The sequence below is a fragment of the Lepidochelys kempii genome, chromosome 13 (genome assembly GCF_965140285.1).
Source record: "Lepidochelys kempii isolate rLepKem1 chromosome 13, rLepKem1.hap1, whole genome shotgun sequence".
Classification (NCBI taxonomy): Eukaryota; Metazoa; Chordata; order Testudines; family Cheloniidae; genus Lepidochelys; species Lepidochelys kempii.
In genome coordinates, this window is record NC_136392.1 from 9515169 (window position 1) to 9535239 (window position 20071).

The 20071-nt window shown below is 41.9% G+C and overlaps 1 protein-coding gene across 3 annotated transcripts in view; it reads right to left on the minus strand.

Moving 5' to 3' along the window:
- Nucleotides 1-20071, minus strand: part of CDH4 (cadherin 4) — a 664040-nt gene that overhangs the window by 566047 nt on the left and 77922 nt on the right. Inside the window, exon 1 of one of the 3 annotated variants that reach the window (XM_073309190.2) lies at nucleotides 10211-10250. The exons of the other annotated variants lie outside the window; for them this stretch is intronic. The gene's annotated coding sequence lies outside the window, so the exon portion shown is untranslated. Of the gene's footprint in view, nucleotides 1-10210; nucleotides 10251-20071 lie in introns of those variants that run through there. 3 annotated transcript variants of the gene reach the window in all.

A 20071-nucleotide genomic window follows, 5' to 3' on the forward strand; every position in this document is an offset into this window, starting at 1 on the left:
ATGAAATTCAGTTACAGTAAGCCCTATTAACAATGGACATTTACCATGTGCAGTCATTCACTTAGAACGGGAAGCACAGCAAATACCGTGGTTAAGTATAGGAAATACTGCTGAGAATGCCAACAAGGTTACCAATTAGTTTTAACTGTGACGTGAGTACATGTTTACTGAGAACAGACAGAGGCCACTAAACTCATTTAACATAGACTACCAGCTATCAAATGGCACTAACATACAGTCATTCCTAGCCTGCACTGGATTTAAAGCAGTTACCTAGAGCAGGGGTTCTCACCCTTTTTCTTTCTGAGGCACCCCTCCTCCCACAACATGCTTTAAAAACTCCACAGCCCATCTGTTCCACAACAACTGTTTTTCTGCATATAAAAGCCAGGGCCAGCATTAGGAAGTAGCAAGCAGGGCAATTCCCCATGAAGCTAAGTTGCTCAGGCTTCGGCTTCAGCGCAGAGCACTGGGCTTCAGCTTTCTGCCTTGGGCCCCAGTGAATCTAATGCCAGCCCTGCTTGGCCGACCTTCTGAAATCTGCTTGCACCACCCCCCCAAGGACCCCCGAACCCTTGGTTGAGAAACCCTGACCTAGAAGAGAACATTTCTCTATCCCTTGAGCTATCCGGTTCTCCTTCCAAGCAATTTCTGAATACAAAAAAGCATCTGAACAATTTAATGAAAGCATGGAAAGAAAGTATTTTCCATGCTTGTCATAAGTCAAATGCAGCTTTAATGGGTTTTCTTCAAACTAAAAAAAAAAAAAAAGTCACTTCTGGAAGGAGGCTTAGCATTAGAAATTTCAGCCCAAAAGGTAAGTTTTGGAAGAATGTCTGAGCCATTGGAGATCAGAACACGGAGTTTGATTCTTACCTTATTTATGCCCATTTCCAATCTGACTGGTACACACATGCATTCAAAGGCAGAGCACACAATGGAAGAGCCTGCTCAACAATAATGATACAGTAATAGCAACACCACCCTGACCTTAGTACAATGCAACAAGTGAAGCAAGTTGACAAACATCTTTGCTTTCTTCTGCCTTTATATTCTCTTTAAAGAACCGTGTGAAACACAGGGCCAATCCAATAACTGTTAGACTACACGGCGTTGTACTCTTGTTCCAAGAATACATCAGAAAACAGATTATATGCTTCAGCCGCCATCCTGGTTTTTGTTTTTTTAATTCAATACAAACTAATTCCTTAACAACTAAGGCAATTAAAAGGTGTGCATATTGTAAAGTAAGAATGCCTGTTGACCTTTTTTCTCCCCAGTAGCACATGTTGGGTTAAAGCCAACAGGGTCATAAACTGACTAAGCTGAGATCCAGGGATACATATAAAACAAAGAAATTTGCAATAACCTCCTTCCACAGCTCTGATGAGGAGGCAGTTAATCTGTTTAATGAAAAACTTACTAGTTTAATGTAGTATTAATTCCAGCACAGCTTGTTTTACACTAGGTTTTATGTAGTAATTACATTTTGTCCTCTCATTAAGGGGTTTAATGTCTAGTAAAAAAAAATACTCTCATTATATTCCTGATAAAACAATATTGTTAAAACACAGCATTGAATTATGCTCTAAATAACTGACGCAATTGGTATTTTGCACCTTACTTGTAATCATGACCCCACCATTCAATCTCAGTGATTTCAAACTAAAATCATTTTAAACGCTGGGGGGAAAAATGTCATTTTGGAAAAACTATATTGCTGAGTCAATACCTTAACTCCACAATGTCTAAAGTAGCACCTTCCAGAGAGCAGTCAGGTAGTTAGGAGTCATTATAAAGGATCCCACAGTATGAACAATTTCACTGACTCCCCTTTTGGGGAGAAAATGTCATTTGTATTTACTTAATTATTGCACAGACAATAAATTACTGATGAATCAATGACATTCATTAACAAAATCCCCCTGTTTTCTTCTGTCAAAAGGGGGTAGAGGCAATTTACGGAGAGAAATATTGGTTTCTCCAGTCAACCAGCTTGGGCCTTTAGAGCTATCCAGAGAGGAAGTCATATAAAAGATCTGCTCTAAAAATTATTTTGGGGAAGTTCTATGGCTTGTGATATACAGGAGGTCGAACTAGATGATCACAGTGGTCCCTTCTGGCCTTGGAATGTACAAATGTATGAAAGTATTCCAGCAGGCACAGGTGGACAAAATGGGCTTCTGTGCACTAAAAGTGGAATTAATGTCCAAGTGAGCTAGGAGCACAAGACCCATTAAAGTCAGCAGGACTTGTGCACCTCAGTCTAGTGCTTTTGAAAGTCCTTTTTAAAATGCTGATGTAAGCATTCAAGGATAGAATCCTATTAATGCACCCCTATTTAAATATTGGCCCCACAGTGTTCTCCATCAAATCAAATCATTTCCACTTAGAAAATACCTGATAACGCCTCAAATTTCCATGTAAGGATGTAACCTACAGATCTTTGGCTTTTGGACTCTCTCATAACCACTCGCCCAAGAACCCTAGAGGGAAAGTTCCGAGTGTAATAAGGCCAAAAACTGGCTTTAACTAATCTGCAGTTACTGAACAAGCTAGAGCAGGTGTGAATGTGTGAGAAAAACTTGGAAGCATGCAGATAAATGAAAATACCAGCTTCCTGCAGCTAACAATCATGCAGAATAGTGTATACGCTGGCTTGCATAATACAGTCAAATCAAAAACTGCAGGATATAATCAGAATTCTTGTACAGCTGACATGGGGGCTTTCCTTCCATAACAGCTTTACTAAGAAGCTCTCAGACCATATCTGCTGTTACTTTAGTCACACACACACAGTATATGGCAGATCCTTGGACACGTGTTAAGACATTAAATCAAAATAAACCTTTTCTGTTGCAAGTTCTCATTTTGGGAGGAAATAACCAAAATGTAGCCTTTTTCTCAAGAACAGGAGTAAACAAATAATATTTTTATTGTTCTTCTTTGGAGGTACAATGGTTTCTCGCATTTGCTCTGCAATCTTGATGCCATGGTTGTATCTCAGTTTCTTGTGTATCTTTCATATATAGTCAATCTGTAATGTTAAGAAAACATTAAGAGAGGTAGGAAAGACTACTCTAGGGTGGTCAGAAATGAATTCCCAAGGCTAAAGACTGCCAGAGGCATCTGACAATGTGTGTGTGTTTACAGTGGATGGAGTGAGATTTGAGTGCTCACAAGTATCCATGGTCCGCAATCCTTCTAGTTACTGTGACCCAGGGCTGTGCCTGTGAATCACCTTATTACCGCCTGCCTCCCGCACCAGGGAGTGTTGCCTGTGAAAGCTAGGTGTCAGCTCACCAACACAACCAGCCTGTCAGCTGCTCAAGCACTCTCTGTGCTACACCAGCCTTGTCTTTGCCTTGCAGATCAACAATAGATGCATCCTAGTCCGTCCCCCCCGAAGTCTCTCCAAAGAGTCCCCCTGTGGTATCCAGCCCCTGATCACTGGATACACATAGCAATCCCAGGTCCTCTGTTTTCAAGGACGAGCGTACCTGTTTTACCTTAGACCTTTGCTCCGGTATTCCGCACAGCACTTGAGTTCAATTATAAAACAGACAATTCATCTAAGAAATAATACAGATTCAAATAAAAACCAAAAAGAAAAGGAGTACTTGTGGCACCTTAGAGACTAACCAATTTATTTGAGCATAAGCTTTCGTTAGCTACAGCTCACTTCATCGGATGCATACTGTGGAAAGTGTAGAAGATCTTTTGTACACACAAAGCATGAAAAAATACCTCCCCCCACCCCACTCTCCTGCTGGCAATAGCTTAATGCAGGTCCGGGTTTTCTCGCCCCCCCCCCCCCACACACACACACACGCGGACCCACTCTCCTGCTGGTGGTGGCTTGTCTGGGGTGACCGCTCTCCTTGCAGTGTGTGTGGTGGTCGGGGTGGGCCATTTCCAGCACGGATCCAGGGTTTGGCAGGAACGTCTGAGGAAACCCCCCCTCTCCCCCCCAGACGTTCTTGTTAAACCCTGGATTTGTGCTGGAAATGGCCCACCTTGATTATCATACACATTGTAAGGAGAGTGGTCACTTCAGATAAGCTATTACCAGCAGGAGAGTGGGGTTGTGTGTGGGGGGAGAGGGGGGTGAGAAAACCTGGATTTATGCTGGAAATGGCCCAACTTGATTATCATACACATTGTAAGGAGAGTGATCACTTTAGATAAGCTATTACCAGCAGGAGAGTGGGGTGGGGGAAGGTATTTTTTCATGCTTTGTGTGTATAAAAGATCTTCTACACTTTCCACAGTATGCATCCGATGAAGTGAGCTGTAGCTCACAAAAGCTTATGCTCAAATAAATTGGTTAGTCTCTAAGGTGCCACAAGTACTCCTTTTCTTTTTGCGAATACAGACTAACACAGCTGTTACTCTGAAACCTGAAATAAAACCCAGTGTGAGAAATGGGAACAAATGGTTATATATTAAAACAAAATCATAACACGTATTCTTGAGCCTAAATGTAACTAACAAGTTTATCCTCCTCTCTAAAGCATTTTCAACCAAGCCTGGCTGAGATCCCTTTTTCTTGAAGCAAACCTGCTGTCAGCTTCCTCGATAAAGGATGCTAAGGAGTCTCTCCGCACCCCCAAATATACAAGAACAAACCTTTGATGTTCACCTCAAAATAGAATCCCCCAATGTTTACCTTTTCCTGTTAATTTCCTTCTGAAATTTTTGCCTGCTATTCATTAGCATTTGACTCAGAATGCTAATAGACTCTTATTATATGACATATAATACACAATGGTCCACCATGGAGACAAGCGTCTCCCATCCCCTGTTGAGAAGTTTGTCTCAAGACATGCTACCTCTGAGTGACCTGCTTTTAACTACAGATCTAGAAAACATAATTTTTAGTATATATACACAACATTCTTCACATATTTTCCATATGTACATCTTGCAATGATTAGGTTTACACCAGCTTTCAGCAGTGACCTTGCAAGACCCCTTTTGGTGAACCTAAGCGATCCCAGTCCCCCTATGTACTCATGTTCTCCACCAGTTGACATCAAGAGGTGCTTGAATTACAGTTAAATACAAAATTAAACATATGACACTGACTATTTGGCTTTCTTGATGCTTGGGGACTATATCTTAATGGGTGCTCTGAACCTTTTGATACATAAGAGTTACACAAAGCTAGAAAATAATCTCTCTCTCTCATACACACATACACACACACGCTTTTAAAGCATACCAATTTGAGTGCCTAATTTTAAAAATACAGTAACAAAATTTGCATATGTTTTGCATGTGATCTTATTCACAAGATAGTAATGGATTGCTCTTTGGCCTTGTTTGAACGCAAATGCAAAAGCAGATTTTACCTGCCAAATGTAAGCGGGGGGAATAGTCCCGCTACTGTGGGGAACTTTCCTGGCTTCTGCACTACCCCGGTGAAGTGCACTAGCGAAAGGATCGGAGTCCTCGCTCCCACTTCCTTTACCCAGTGATCTCCCTGCCCTTGAGGACTCCCCTTCCACTCTCCTGTCTGGCAGAGTCCTCGTAACCCCAACAAGGCTGGGACCAAGATTCCTGTGGGGCTCGACCCCCAACCCTGCTGTGGGAACCTAGGACAGGGGCTAGGGTGTCCCCACTCCGGGGTACTCTCTCTGCACTGGGCAGTTCTCTGATCCACTGACCATTACATGCAACTTATTTAATCAACAATTAATTTTAAAAAGAATAAGGAAAAATGGGAAAGGTTAAAGGAAACACATCACCCCGCTCTGTGGCAGGGCATCACAAACAGTGTCTCTGGAACGTCGGGGCAGTTCACAGTCTGTTCCTTGTAAATCCCAGGCCTTCTTCTCAGGCCCTGGCTGTGCTGCAGGGATGCTGTGGGTTGGACACTTGCTCTGGTGGTGGCCTCACGCTCTCAGGCTCTAAGTGGTAGGACCCTTCTTCCCGGTGTCACCCCTGCCCTGTTGGGGTTACGATCCAAGCCTGGCCTGCAGAGCCTCTTGGCTGAGGCGTCTCCCTGTGATGGACCCGCTGCCCAGGGTCCCCCTCGCTCTCCCCAGCTGCTCACCGCACCCAGCTCCGGACTGCTCCAGCCCCAGCTCCACCACTCGGTCTCAGCGCTGCTGCCGCTGCTCTGCCTCCAGCTCCCTGGGCTGCTTCTTGGCCCCTCTGCCTCTGGTTGCTGCAGCTCTGCTCCCAGGACAGGTCTGCTCTGCAGGCTGCTTCTGTGACTCTGCTCCCAGCACTGACCTGCTTCGTGGGCTGCTTTTCTGGCCCCTCTGGCTCTGGTTGCTGCAGCTCTGCTCCCAGGACAGGTCTGCTCTCTCTGGGCTGTGCCTCTGGCTTTGGGGCTGCAGCTCTGCTCCCAGGACAGGGTCTGCTCTCTCTGGGCTGCTTTTCTGGCCCCTCTGGATCTGGCCCAGCTCTGCTCCCCAGCTCAGCTTGGGCCCCTGCTTTCTCCTTAGCTCAGCCCCACTCTGTCTGACCCAGGCAAATCCAGCTCACACGGACCACGGGACCTCCTTGGCCTCCTGACTCCCTGATTAGCCTGCCCACACTGTCATTCAGGCTGACCTGGAGCATTGGCCTCTCCCCATTGTTCCTGGGGACTGTCAGTCTCAGGGTCCTGGTTTCCCATATACCCTTCCCCTTTTAGTACTGGGAGCTAGCAACTAAAATACCCCCATTGAATGTTAGTAAGGGGGCAACAGTCCCCTTACACAAAAATGGGGGTAGTTGGAGAGAGACTCTTTTTCAGAGGCTAGTCTGAAATTTTGACACTTTCTATATTGGTTGAGTTCAGAATTTAGACTTAGTTTTCCGTCACAAGAACCAATATTCACTTAAAGATGTTTCATTAGCAATAAGTGATCCTACAAGCATGGAGGCTAGTGTAACATGCTGAGAGGCCTGTGTTTTTCTGGTAGTAGCATGTCCCCAACCTGCAGTCCAGCATCCTGGTGTCACATCATATTAGTTCCCTTCTGGAGCCCGACCCTCTTTCACCAGTTCCACTCATCACAATTTCTAAAGAAAATGAGCAACACATAATTAAACTAATTTCCAGACACACAAAACTACCATAAACGAGATTACATTAGCAATTAGCCTAATCAGAATCAGCTTTACCATGGACTTGAGTAGACACATAGCCCCTGAGACAACACAGTTTCCTAAAAAAGGGATCAGAACAGTACTGCATAACCGCAAAGGCTCGGGGAAGGATATTTCGCAAGACATCTTAGCAATAACATTCTGTTGAGGACCAAGTTAAGTGATGGCAGTTAAGGCGATGCAGACAACAATGTAGAAGGTCTTATTAAAGGGTGCAGTATGAATCATGTGATCCTATGTTGTAAATAGTGTAGCCCAGTGGGCTAGCTTGCCTTTATTATATTCACTGCTACTGTAGACCAGTGGGCTAGCCTGCCTTTATTATATTCACTGCTTTGCATTATATTCAGCAGTAATGCAAGAAACCGACAGGCCTGTATCCTGTAAGATATTAGCTTCAGCAAGTTAGCATAAAGCTTGAGGCCTACGAACTTTAAACAGATAAACTCCGCACAGATAAATGGCCCAACGGAAAACCCCAAGTATTTGGGGAGCTGAAAATAGAGTTTAAGGGGAATTTCTGACCACAGGTACATGAGTCAACCACTAGGGTGACCAGACAGCAAATGTGAAAAATTGGGACAGCGGTGGGAGGGTAATAGGAACCTCTATAAGAAAAAGACCCAAAAATCAGGACTGTCCCTATAACATTGGGACATCTGGTGACACTATCAACCACAGAAGTGTCCTGGCAATGAACTGACACACATAACAGGTACATGAGATACATCTAAGACTAGCCTGCTTTCTTATATATCTTTTCTAATTTTCTTATGGGTTTGCTTATTTGTTTTATTATAATAGGTTTCCATTACAGTCACAGTTGCCAACTTTCACATAGTAAATAAGCACCCCAACTTTCACAATAAGCCAAAAATCAAGCTAATCCCATTTCAAAACAAGGCCAAAACAAGCCAATCCCTAAGAACCCCAACACTCTATGTGACTAGATCCCCCCAGCGTGCAGTCTGGGACTGTGGTGGGCCCGCTGTGCACCCCTGACACTCTCCCACCTCTTGCCCCTGCTTGCCAGGAGCTAGTCAAAAAAAAAAAAAGAAGCAACAAGATACAACCAGCAAAAAACTACAAGCCAAAAACTAGGCAATAAGCAACTCACAAGCCAATGAAGCCAAAAACAAGCCCAATTTCTGTGTTTTTTCTGTGGGTTTGGCATTTCTGATTACAGTATATTTTCGTTGTAATGCAAGGGACCTACAGGCCACATCCTGTATGTTGAGCTAATATAAAAGTTAGCATACATATTTTTGGGACCTTTCACCTAGATAGATGATGATGATGAGCTGAACGATAAGGTCCATATATGGCTGTGACCTTTAACATAGAGGATGTGTTGAAGTAGGCTGGCATAGGGGGCTTCCTAAATTCACACCTTTTTAACTTAACAGGTACACTGGAACTTGGAAAGAACCAAAATAACCAGGGAAGATGATAGTGATGAAGAAGATGATGGCTAACATTTTAGGTTGTTCTACAAGAGATGGTGTGAGTATATGGATGTGCGGCTGAAAATTCTGTAGTATCTCTACCTACTGAGTTGCGGGGGTTGTGACTGCGCTAAATGTATCAATAAACTATATTAGTAAATATAAGAAAGTTCCTATAGTGCGAGTGTTGCAACTGTGTACATCGGGGTTTGCAACTATATCTTAATTTGACCAAGCCTGATCTTGGGGCAAGAACCTGTCAACCCTCAAAGTGATAACTGGGGATTCCTAAGTAATCAATATCATTAATACATAATGTAAAGATTGGGCAACATGAGTTATGGGATAATTTTATATAAATGAGAAAAAGAGCACGGCCATTATGAGAGGACAGTGTAGCCCTATGGGAATTCAAGTGGTAAGGAATATATAACATTGCTCTGACAATATCCAGCGTAGAAAGTTTAGTGTTCTCATATTTTTCTTTGCAGCATCTACACATCGAATACCAAAATATTATTTTTAATATGTGAGGAAAATTGTTTCATTTTTGTTGAAGGAGCAGAAGACCAAGTGCTAGACTGAGGCAGTGCATGCGTGCAAAGAACAGGCAGAGCTGAAGAAGCCTCCCTTTCTGTAGTACCTCCCTCCTCCAACTGCAATCCACTATAGCTGCCTCTGGGACACTAGCTACTAGAAAGGATGTGGGGAATGGCTCCACCCTTCTGCCCGGGGAGCGTTTGTTACACATGCTGACATATAATAGTGGGCTTACTCCGCTCCCTCTACCTCCTTAACTCCCATTGAACCATTACCTGCTCAGAGCTCCAGCTAAAAGCTATGATGCAGCCCAAAGGAAATTAAGCCTGAACTTTGGTATGCTGCACAGTGATTGTTTATGAACTAGGGAATATAGTTTGAACATTAGTTTTTAAGCAACTTATTTTTAACATTTCCATTGCATTCATAGGGCTTCTCCTTCTGTCTGTTAATTTACCATGAATTCCCCGCCCATCCCTTTGTTTAAGATTATTTAGCCTACATGCTATGGCACCTTGTTTTAGTACAGAAGGTGGTGGTGGTGGGGGGTCTGAATCCACTTTAACTCTTATGGTATTAAACATCTGCTTATACCAGTATTTCCTCTCAGTGGGGTACGGAAGAACACGTTTCTATCACTTACTTATGTTCTAAACCAAAACAACAAGAGAGTGTAACATCAAATAAGAAACATCAAACATCTGATTTTTTTTTTCCAAATGGACAGAAGCCCAAGTACACACCTAATGAGCAAGTACAGTTACTGAAATTGCATACCCAGATTAGGTGTGAATAAGTGTAACTGGGCATTTCTCATAAACTCAGTTAAACACTCCAGGGCTTCTTCAGTATTTTTTCTTCTGGTCACTGTAAACAGATATGTACAAATAGAAGATTTTGCTTTTAAATCAGACTTTTCCTCCCGTCCCCTTACTTTAATTATATTGCCATTGTTTATGTATGTATTTATTTTGACACAACAGTCTGCTAGGTAAATGACCGGGATGAACCAAATTGTGGATTTCAGAATTCTGAGCTACAAAGACTATGCAGCTTGGGACATTGCAGTCTTCCCTCCTACTCACCCACCTACACATAATGCTTCAGGGTCCTTTCATTACCTTATTTTTTCAGTTTTCATATTCCATTTTTTTCCTCTCTCCAAGAATCAGATAAATACATGTAAAGAAAAAATTGAATTCAGAAGTTTAGTTTAAGCTAAGCAACATGCCAATATTTTCATTTTATAATAGTGCTAGTTCATTAATTCCAAGTGAAACCAGACTTCAGGTCAGTGACTTTCTACTCTCAAATCTTTTCATCTCATTAACAAAAAATATCTTAAATCGTCCACCGTGATGGACAGGACATTTTTTTAAAGATACTGAATAATTAAATGTGTGTCTTTTGTAAGCATCCATCCAGAAAAACTACAGTTCACCCAATTGTTGTGTTTCTGGGGTTTTGTTTTTTGTTTTCCTTTTTCCAAGCTAACTCAAGGAGATTTATTTATTCACATTCTATTCAGAGCCCCATTTGCCAGAAATAGGATACCTGAAACCGAACAAATCTGGGCCCATATTGCACAATTCCTCTACAAGCATTTGTCTTTAAACCACCTTAATTCCCAGTTCACTGCTCTAGTGTAAACACTAGGCTCCTTGCTTTCACTCTGCCTACAACACAATGGGTTGTGAGGACACCAAGGGGGCCTGAACTAAATTCTTTGTTGCATCTACACAAAATAGTAAATGAAGCATGCAGCTCAAATTTCTCCTGCATTGGCCAGGCCCTTAGTGCCTTTCCTTATGGAGGTGAGGGATTTAAAGCTATCATTTTCTTTCCCACATGCTTCATCTTTCAACTTTATCAAGCAAGGGGGAAAAAAATATGGCTTTGTTTTGCACTAACTGTTCCCATCAGATTCTGACGCATATCTTGATGAAAGCTAGGCTGTGATGGAGTGAAATCAAAAGAGGAAGAAATTTCACCCCTGTGAAATTATGCATAAAAGGAAAAAGACCTTGGAAAAAAAGTTCCTCATTGAGTAATTAGCCATAATAAGCTTAGATAGACAACAGATCAAACGAGTGCTCTTAAAAGAGTTGTTGAGGGAAACAAAAGAGAGAGATTTTCTGCAAGGGACTACAAACAACACTAAAAATTTAAAAGGTAGAAATATTGGCAAGTTTTTCCATTTAAGCTATAACAAACTACACATGGTTGTCTGTCTCTCTGATCAGTTTCATGATTCCAAGGTGAGCTAGGAGAACTTGGGGGGAGAACAGCCTTTTGTGCAAGTACACCTATTATTTCTTTTCCTTTTTTCCTTTCTTTCCTCAAAGCTAGATATATCTCTAAAGCAGACACCAATCCACCTATTGTACATCCTGGGCCCATTCCTGTAAGTTCACCCTGCTGTGAGATGTCAATGGGAGTTGAGAATGCTCAACCCTTTGTACTAATCTTCTTCAGGGTTGAAAGTCAGCACCTCTTTCTCTCTCCTTCTCTGCTGAAAGGACTTGCTCTCACAATGAACAATCAGATTTCCAAATATAAATATTAACAGCTTAGAAATCCCTTCATCAATGCAGCAAGGTCTCAATATTTTTCAAGAGATACTTAGGTACTTAAGGACTCCATTATCCTAGTGTCTGAGCTCCCATTACCCTGGTGCCTGAGCCCATCACACTCTTTAAGGTATTTATCCTTACAACACTATGTGAAGTAGGGAAGCACTATTATCCCCATTTTACAGATGGGGAACTGAGGCACAGAGAGATTCTCTCAGTGTTTGGCACCTTCGAAGATTTGGGCCTACATGACTTGTCCAAGGCTATGCAGGAAGTCTGTGCCAGAGCAGATGGCTGAACTGGGATCTCCAAGACTGATGCCAGCATCCTAACCACTGAACAATCCTTCCTCTCCAATTCTAATTAACACTGAGATCATTTTTGGTAGCACGACGGGACACTCAACAAAACACTGCACTTCAGTACTCATGCCATACTTTAAAAAAGAAAAGCAAAGTGGTAGTTGCAGAAATTTTTTCCCTTAGGAGGAGTTTGAATTATTGGATCATTGGCTCTTTGCAGACTGCCAGCCTGCAAATGAAGGCACATGTAACACGAGGTCAAACTGACTGCTGTTTTATTAAAAACAACTATTTGAACCAAATCCACCAAACTTAAGCCAATCAAGAAATCCAGGCCAAACTGGAGCCAGACTAATTTCAGTTAGTAACTTGGGAGGAGTCCTGAGCCAGGCCCTCAGGCCTGCCCCCCTTGCTCTCAGCCCATGCATTGCCCAAAGACATACATTAAGTATATATGGGTTAAATTCCTGGCCCAACTGCAGACAATGGCAAAACTCTCATTGACTTACTTCCACCAGGATTTCACTCATGTAGTTTTCAACGCCATGACTATAGAAATTTTCTATTGCACTCAACTGATAAAAGCTAACTGTTTTGCGTGTATTCAGAATAGAATTATGTTCTGGAGGCTGGTAGCGTCCAATTTTGGATCAGCAATGCATGCCTATAATGACGTATTGGGAAAACACAGGTATGCAACAAAGTCACTTCTTCTAGTCACATTGTGGACTGCTGGCCCATCTCCTCAGCCCAGGAAGGACTGGGATCACAGCTAAAAAGTCTGTTGCAGGCTCTTTTTCTCAGGGCTTCAGCTTTATTTCCTCTATACACTACAAATTCAGCACATCAATTGTCCCTGATCCCCTAAGTCAGGGTCTATCTATTCCCTACATGTGTACCCACCCTATCAGCCCTTGGATGAGGGTATGCCTGCACGGTAGCTGGGAAATGTGATTTCCAGCTCAAATAGGCAAACATGCTAGCTCTGCTTGAGCTAATGCTTAACAATAGCAGCGTGACCACGGCAGCACAGGTGGTGGCTTGGGCTAGCCCCCAGAGTATGTATCTAGGCATCAGGCAGGATTGTACATGAGCAGCAGGCCTAAGCCATCATCCATGGTGCCATGACCACTCTGCTACTCTAGGCGCTAGCTTGTACAGAGCTAGCGTGCGTACGTCTACTTGAGCTGATATACCTCCCAGTTGCTCTCTACCGCAGCGGAGATACTTGCTGCTTTTATAATCCTTTGCTCCCTAGCTGATCAGTCTCAGCTGGCAAGTAGCTGATCCCTCACAGGTAAGGCTGGGCCCAGCTCTCCTTAAAGGGCCAGCCAGCCTGTGACTTTGATTTTAAATGGCACTCCCCATAATTCACAGGTAATAACCTCAGCGGGCTTTATTCCAATGTTGCACAATAATTTTCTTCGAAGATCATTTGATCACACTATTTCTGAGTTGAAGATACTGCATTTCTCTCTAGAGAAAGCAGTAGTCCAGATGTTAAGAGAAGTAAATAGACCATAATGCAAATTCTAAATTTACTTTTCATCTCTAAAACACTGAAATTTTTAGTCGGGACCAAATCTGAGTTATCTCCCACTCCCAAGATAGCTGACTATACAAGATTTGGTTCATGAACTCTTTTTTTTTTTTTTTGCATGGGTGGGTAAGCTTTGTCTAAAGCTGGTGTCTTTTTGCCCTGTGCTTGTTATAAACCCAAGCCAAGGAATCCACCTCCGCTTCCAGCATACACATTGCTTGCTTTACTCTTATAAAGGTTAGGCTGAACGTGTGTCTAATGGATCTATAACGGTGATCATCTGACAATGAGTTTATTTAGACTGCTGTGCTTTGGGCGGATCTGCTGAAACAAAGTCATTGTGTCAAGGTGCCGGTAAGTTAGCTACATCCACTAGATACAAAGAAGATTCAGGAGAATTGAAACTATAGGTGCTGGCAAACTAAATGCAGGCCTCATGCATGGCAGAAGGGCTGACAATACCATGGTAGTGACAGTACCATGGAATCAAACAAAAACTACAACAACAAAAAAATTAAAACCCTATGTTGCCTCTTTTCCCCTGATCAAGTTATCTATGCTTTCTGTGAGCCTGATTCACTGCAAATTGTTCCAATTCTTTTCAGCCTTTTGCATTGTCAGTTTATTTGTAAGTATTTATTTCAGGCATCTAGAAGGAACGCACGTGCAGAGACAGATAAGGTCACCCAAGAATTTGGGGTGAAATTCTAGTGCTATCAAACTCCATGGCATCTCTCCCATTAACTTCAATAGGGCCCAGAATTCAGCCCTGGAAACAAAAATGGCTTTGTTTAAGCAGCAAAACATTTTTCTTTATAACCATGGTATTTCATTAGAAAGGAGATCAAATTAAATATAGAATTGAAACAAATGACAAATAATTACATTTCACTTTTGTAAATATTAAAATTCTTACTTCAAAACCAGCATGTGCAAAATCAGATTTGTTTTAATTAAATTCAAAACTAACTTTATCATATAAACATTTTATCCATTCCACCAAAAAACTTTCATGAAATGAACTATTGTGCTTCCAGACCCACAAAGACAAGCTTTCTATTAAAATTGTTTTTGTTCTTCAAGGCAAATTAATTATCCTGAATTAAAATATACAACACAGTGCAAATTATGTTTTAATTTAAAATATGTTTTAATAAGTATAAATAGTAAATCCATGTAATAGAATCTAATTACGATTTCTAGGACATTTTTTTTTATGTCCGACCCCTTCCATAATTTAAAGGGAATGAGTTAGATAATAGGGTGGAAGTACCTACGCAGCCATTATGCATTCAGCCAAACATTCAGAGCACCGTACCTGTTGTGCATGCACTAAGCCAGGACTGTACAAGGACTAGATCGGCAAAGAGATATAGGCACATCACGGCCACTTCAGGCACCTAAGTCCAAAATTTAGACCCTCATTACCCCTGCTCAGTTGCCACCTAACCCTGCAGGTGCCCATGCTTCTACTGATAAAATTCCCTAGATGCCTAAAAATCATTGGAGCAAGGACTCAACTTGAGTCTCCGACACCTCAGGTGAGTGCCCTAACCACTGGGCGACAGAGTCATTCTCTCCCTTGCTCTCTTTCCTTGGCCCTTTGTGTAAATAAATAGTTATACAAAGCAGAATGGCTTCAACAGGAGAGACAGAGACCCATCCACCCAAGAATATCCCATATCCAGTAGTCAGAGCACTCACATAAGGGGCAGGAGGCCAGGGTCTAAATCTAGGTTCAGATCTCCAATATGTTGGGAGAGGGCTCTCATCATTGGGCTAACGGTTATAAGACTTCCTTCTCCTCCTCCATTGCAGGCTCCTCCCCCCCCGAAGAAAGGGTGTTACTCACCATCCAGGAGCACCCTCTTGTAGCAAGACTCATGGCACTTCCACCTCAATTTCCCCACAACCATCTTCAGCCCATTCCTGCCGTAGAGGTGACCTGACCCTCCAGCCAAGCCACTTTAAAGCATTCAACCCCTTCTGGGGTAATAGGCTCCCTTAGTCCAAGTCCAGTACAACATCAAAACAACAACAAAACTTAGGTCCCCCACTGAGCTCAGCATTCAGCCCCCTTCCTTACAGGTGAGCTCTCCAAAGCAACAGCCTGTCTGACTGCCAGTTCCTCCTGGGCTCTAATCCTCCCAGCCACCCAGGTCAGGTCTACTCTCCTACCCAGAACCTCTGGCAAGCCACAGCCTCAGCGAGTTCCTAGCTCAATCCCAGCTTCTTGCCTCACCTCAGTGCAGCCTGTCCACTCTCCTCCAAAGCCAGCACTCAACTGCTTCACTTTCCACCTTTTAAGACCTAGACCCTGCACACATACAATGGACGATGGGGGGCTACTGAACAGAGCTGACTGGCCCAAGGCCTCTTGGCCCTTAAAGGCAGGCTGCCCTGTCACAGGCACTTAACTCCAACAGAGGTTCATGGCTGTGAATCCCAAGTGGAGACAGATGCCCAAATCTCTTGAGTGATAGGGTTTAGGACACACCCCTTTTGTTGGTATTTCCCATTGGCTAGTTTAGGCAGCTCCCCACTCAGCTTGCTGGCTGGCTTTTGCAGATTACATTCGTCAGTGCCTAAACTACACCCCAGGGAATTATGCAAGGGGAAAAAAATCAAAATTATGCAAAATTAAATCCTTTTATTATTATTAATAAATTATAGCACTACTTGAACCTTCTTTAGAAATATATGCAGGTATTTTGTATTTATATAGCACATCTAGCCCATTTTATCACAAAATCGGTCATATTTTATCATTCCTTGAACAAAAAAAAGTGACCCAGCAGGTGTGATTTTGAAAACAAAATAAAGTTGTTAAATAAAGGACTTGTTAAATTGAGATTAGTTTTTACAATTTTCAGCAAAATGAACATTTTTATGCAGTAAATTAGATGCTCACATCTTTTTAAAGTCCATATGCAAAACAACAAACAAATGAACGCATTGAGGCCTTGTACAATCTCAAGTGCTGTGCAATGTAACAAAATTATTGTGCAGCTATATTGGGTTCTTCTCTCATACCGCTTATCAAAATACTAGCACAGTCAGTAAAAATAAAATAAAACAAAGCATCAATAAGACTAAACCAATGGATTTTTTGTAACCATAAAATCTTTTTAAATTCAAAGATTGATATAGAGGAACACCAGCTCTTTCAGTTTGTCTTCCAAAAGAGAACGACTCTGACCGGAAGGACAAGATTATGCAGCGAGTTGGTGCATTCAGTATTAGCTGTGTTTGTTACAGCATTTATCTATCTGAAAGCTAACGTTTTCAAATTCGGAAGACAGTCGGCCACTGATGACCAAAACATGGCAATTTCAACATCCCAGTTTTGTGTGTGAGCAACAGGTACTGCACATGTGCAAAAAGACATTCACACTTCTGGAAATCTGTTTCTGCAGTTGGTTTTACTGAAAGATAAAATGCTGTCCTGGGCCTAGGGGTTATCGTCTAAACTTCCATGTGGTCTTTAACACAGGAGAGTACTCCAAACCTGGACTGAGATTTTCAGACAACCATTCAAGAATTAGACACATGGGCATTCAAATCCCATAGCTGGCTTTGATAATCTTAGTCATAAACTAAATTGACACAGAACATATTTCTGGTGCCAGTCTAGTCTGTTTTCTATTATACACTGCATTATTTAAATCAATATAAATCCATTTAAAGGTGAAACTCTAAAATTGGCTTGCCTGCCATCTCTTCTTGTATAGTTTACAAATACTCAAAGTCAAGGACTCTTATGTTTCTGATAATATGTCCATCTATCTACCAATGCCTGGAAAAAAATCCAGCAGTTGGATGAAATACATCTGACATAAGTTCAGCCCAGGAGAGTCAGCCGTGATGTGGGGAGGAATATATATATATTATATATATATATATATAAATATAAAACATGCCAATGTGTGTCCACAAGTCATCAAGGGAATCAGACAGACCACACAGAGTCAAGATGGTGTGGAGATTCTTGGTTTTGCTGGACTCCTCAATAACCCTCAGCTAGAGTTGGTCAAAATTTCTGGACCAAAATTTTGTTGTTCTTGAAATAAAAATATTTTGCAAATGTTGTTCAGTTTTGGTAAAATTTTAATTCTCGATGAAAGAGGTTCTAAACAAAACAAAAAAAAAAACAAAAAAGGAAAATGTCATTGTGTTGAATTTAATTTTTTTTCCTTTTGAAGTTAAATTTTCTTTTTGTTTAAATTTTTTTCCATCAAAAAGTCAACATTTGCTGACAAAAATGTTGAATGAAATTGTTCTGTTCAAAATTTTGTGGAAATAGAACTGGATTTTTCAACCAACTCTACCTTGGACACGAAGATTGTCACAATATCTTTTTTTTTTTCTTTAATCAAACACAAGTTATTAGTCTCAACACAGGAGTAACTGGTGAAATTCTGTGGCTTGTGTTATGCAGGAGATCACTCTAGATCAGTGGTTCTCAAAGCCGGTCCACCGCTTGTTCAGGGAAAGCCCCTGGCGGGCCGGACCGGTTTGTTTACCTGCCATGTCCTCAGGTTCAGCTGATCGCAGCTCCCACTGGCCGCGGTTCGCTGCTCCAGGTCAATGGGGGCTGCGGGAAGGGCGGCCAGCACATCCCTTGGCCCGCGCCAGTTCCCGCAGCCCCCATTGGCCTGCAGCGGCGAACCGCAGCCAGGGAGAGCCGCAATCAGCTGAACCTGCGGACGCGGCAGGTAAACAAACCGGTCCAGCCCACCGGGGGCTTTCCCTGAACAAGCAGCGGACCAGCTTTGAGAACCACTGGTCTAGATAACCCAGTAGTCCCTTTTGGCCTTATAATATATTCACCTTATTTCTTCTTCACTTGGCTTGCAGGCTGCACCCACCCTTCTGGGTTGAGAACTTAGCCACAGGGATCCAGTCCATCATTGCTTCCAGGTTAAAGGATTGTAAGTCATTCTACATCTCAGGCCACAACTCAGCTAGAAAAGCTGAAGCTGGCATACCACATAATAGCAAACCTCATTAGTGACAAAAGACGATGTAGACACACCACATGTGTGTTTTAAAACTCTGCTGACTCTCCATTTGCTTCAGAGCAGGTTTCAAAGGTCTGATCCTAAACCACGAAGGTCTAGAACATAACATACCTCAGAGCCCCTCCACAATTCCAGATGATACAATGCAGCCAAGGTCTGGCTGTCAGGAACTGAGAACAGAGTATTCCTGGTGGTACAACCCAGAATAGGGAGCTGCTTGCGGAGGATTGGACTGAGCCTGGCACTCACTCACTCACACACACAGGCTCCCATGCTTAGAAAAGCAGAAACAGGAAAAGTACCTCTTAGTTGTGGGCTCTTGTACTCTTCGGTTTTATGCAACATTTAGATACCAAGTACTACATGTAAAACAATAGGTAATTACATGACTATATTTTAAGGCCAACAGAGGGAGCACAGGCACACCAAACAATTTTGTGTAAGTCCTACAATAAATGTTAACTCTGTGAGTACATTGCATTTTCACTTTCTCAGTGATGGTGTTGTGAATTTCTAAATAATTCTTTAATCAGAATTGTTGTTGATTATATTTTTGATTCCATGACTATGCCTAGAAGCCTGGTAGAGATATATGTAAAGTGTACATGCAATGCTATTTGATTTGTGTGGGCAAGTATCATGGCTGTATTCACAAATGGAGTAACTCCAACCACAGACAGCTGGTTGTGGTCATTTGCTCATTCTGCGATTCCCAAATGGTGCACTTCAACAAAGTAGCATTGGGCACAAGTTACAACTCTTTGGAAGCCTGGCCCATGCTCTGTCGCTGATTTGGGATATTAACCATTAAGAAGAACAGCATGAATATATTTTTGCTCATCTTTTAGTCAAAAATCTTTGATGCACATTTTCCAACCATACTAACATATATTTAAATAAAGTTTCACTTCACCAGAAAATGTTTTCTTAGAAATTTATTAACATAATATAATACACTGTATAGTACAATTAATAAATCAAAACAGATAGGATTCATTTAAAATCAAATCGGACTTTTCCCACTATATCATTTAAAGCCAAAACCTGCAGTTTTCCAGGGCTCAAACCATGGAATTAGACATTGTTTTATTTAGTTTTATTTGCATACCAACTTGCCGTCACTGAAAGATGTAGGAAATCTCTGTTGAAAGCCATTTGAAGGTAGGAATTCTTTAGGAAAAACCCCAACAATTAATTAGCGCTCAGCAAGGTTCCCCCCAGTCTATGATACGAAGTAAAAGTACGTCACATATACAGTCCCTCACACCTGTTACAGGTTTCAGAGTAGCAGCCGTGTTAGTCTGTATCCGCAAAAAGAACAGGAGTACTTGTGGCACCTTAGAGACTAACCAATTTATTAGAGCATAAGCTTTCGTGGGCTACAGCCCACTTCATCAGATGCATAGAATGGAACATATAGTAAGAAGATATATATATATAATATATATATATATATATATATATACACAGAAGGTGGAAGTGGCCATACAAACTGTAAGAGGCTAATTAATTAAGATGAGCTATAATCAGCAGGAGAAAAAAAGTT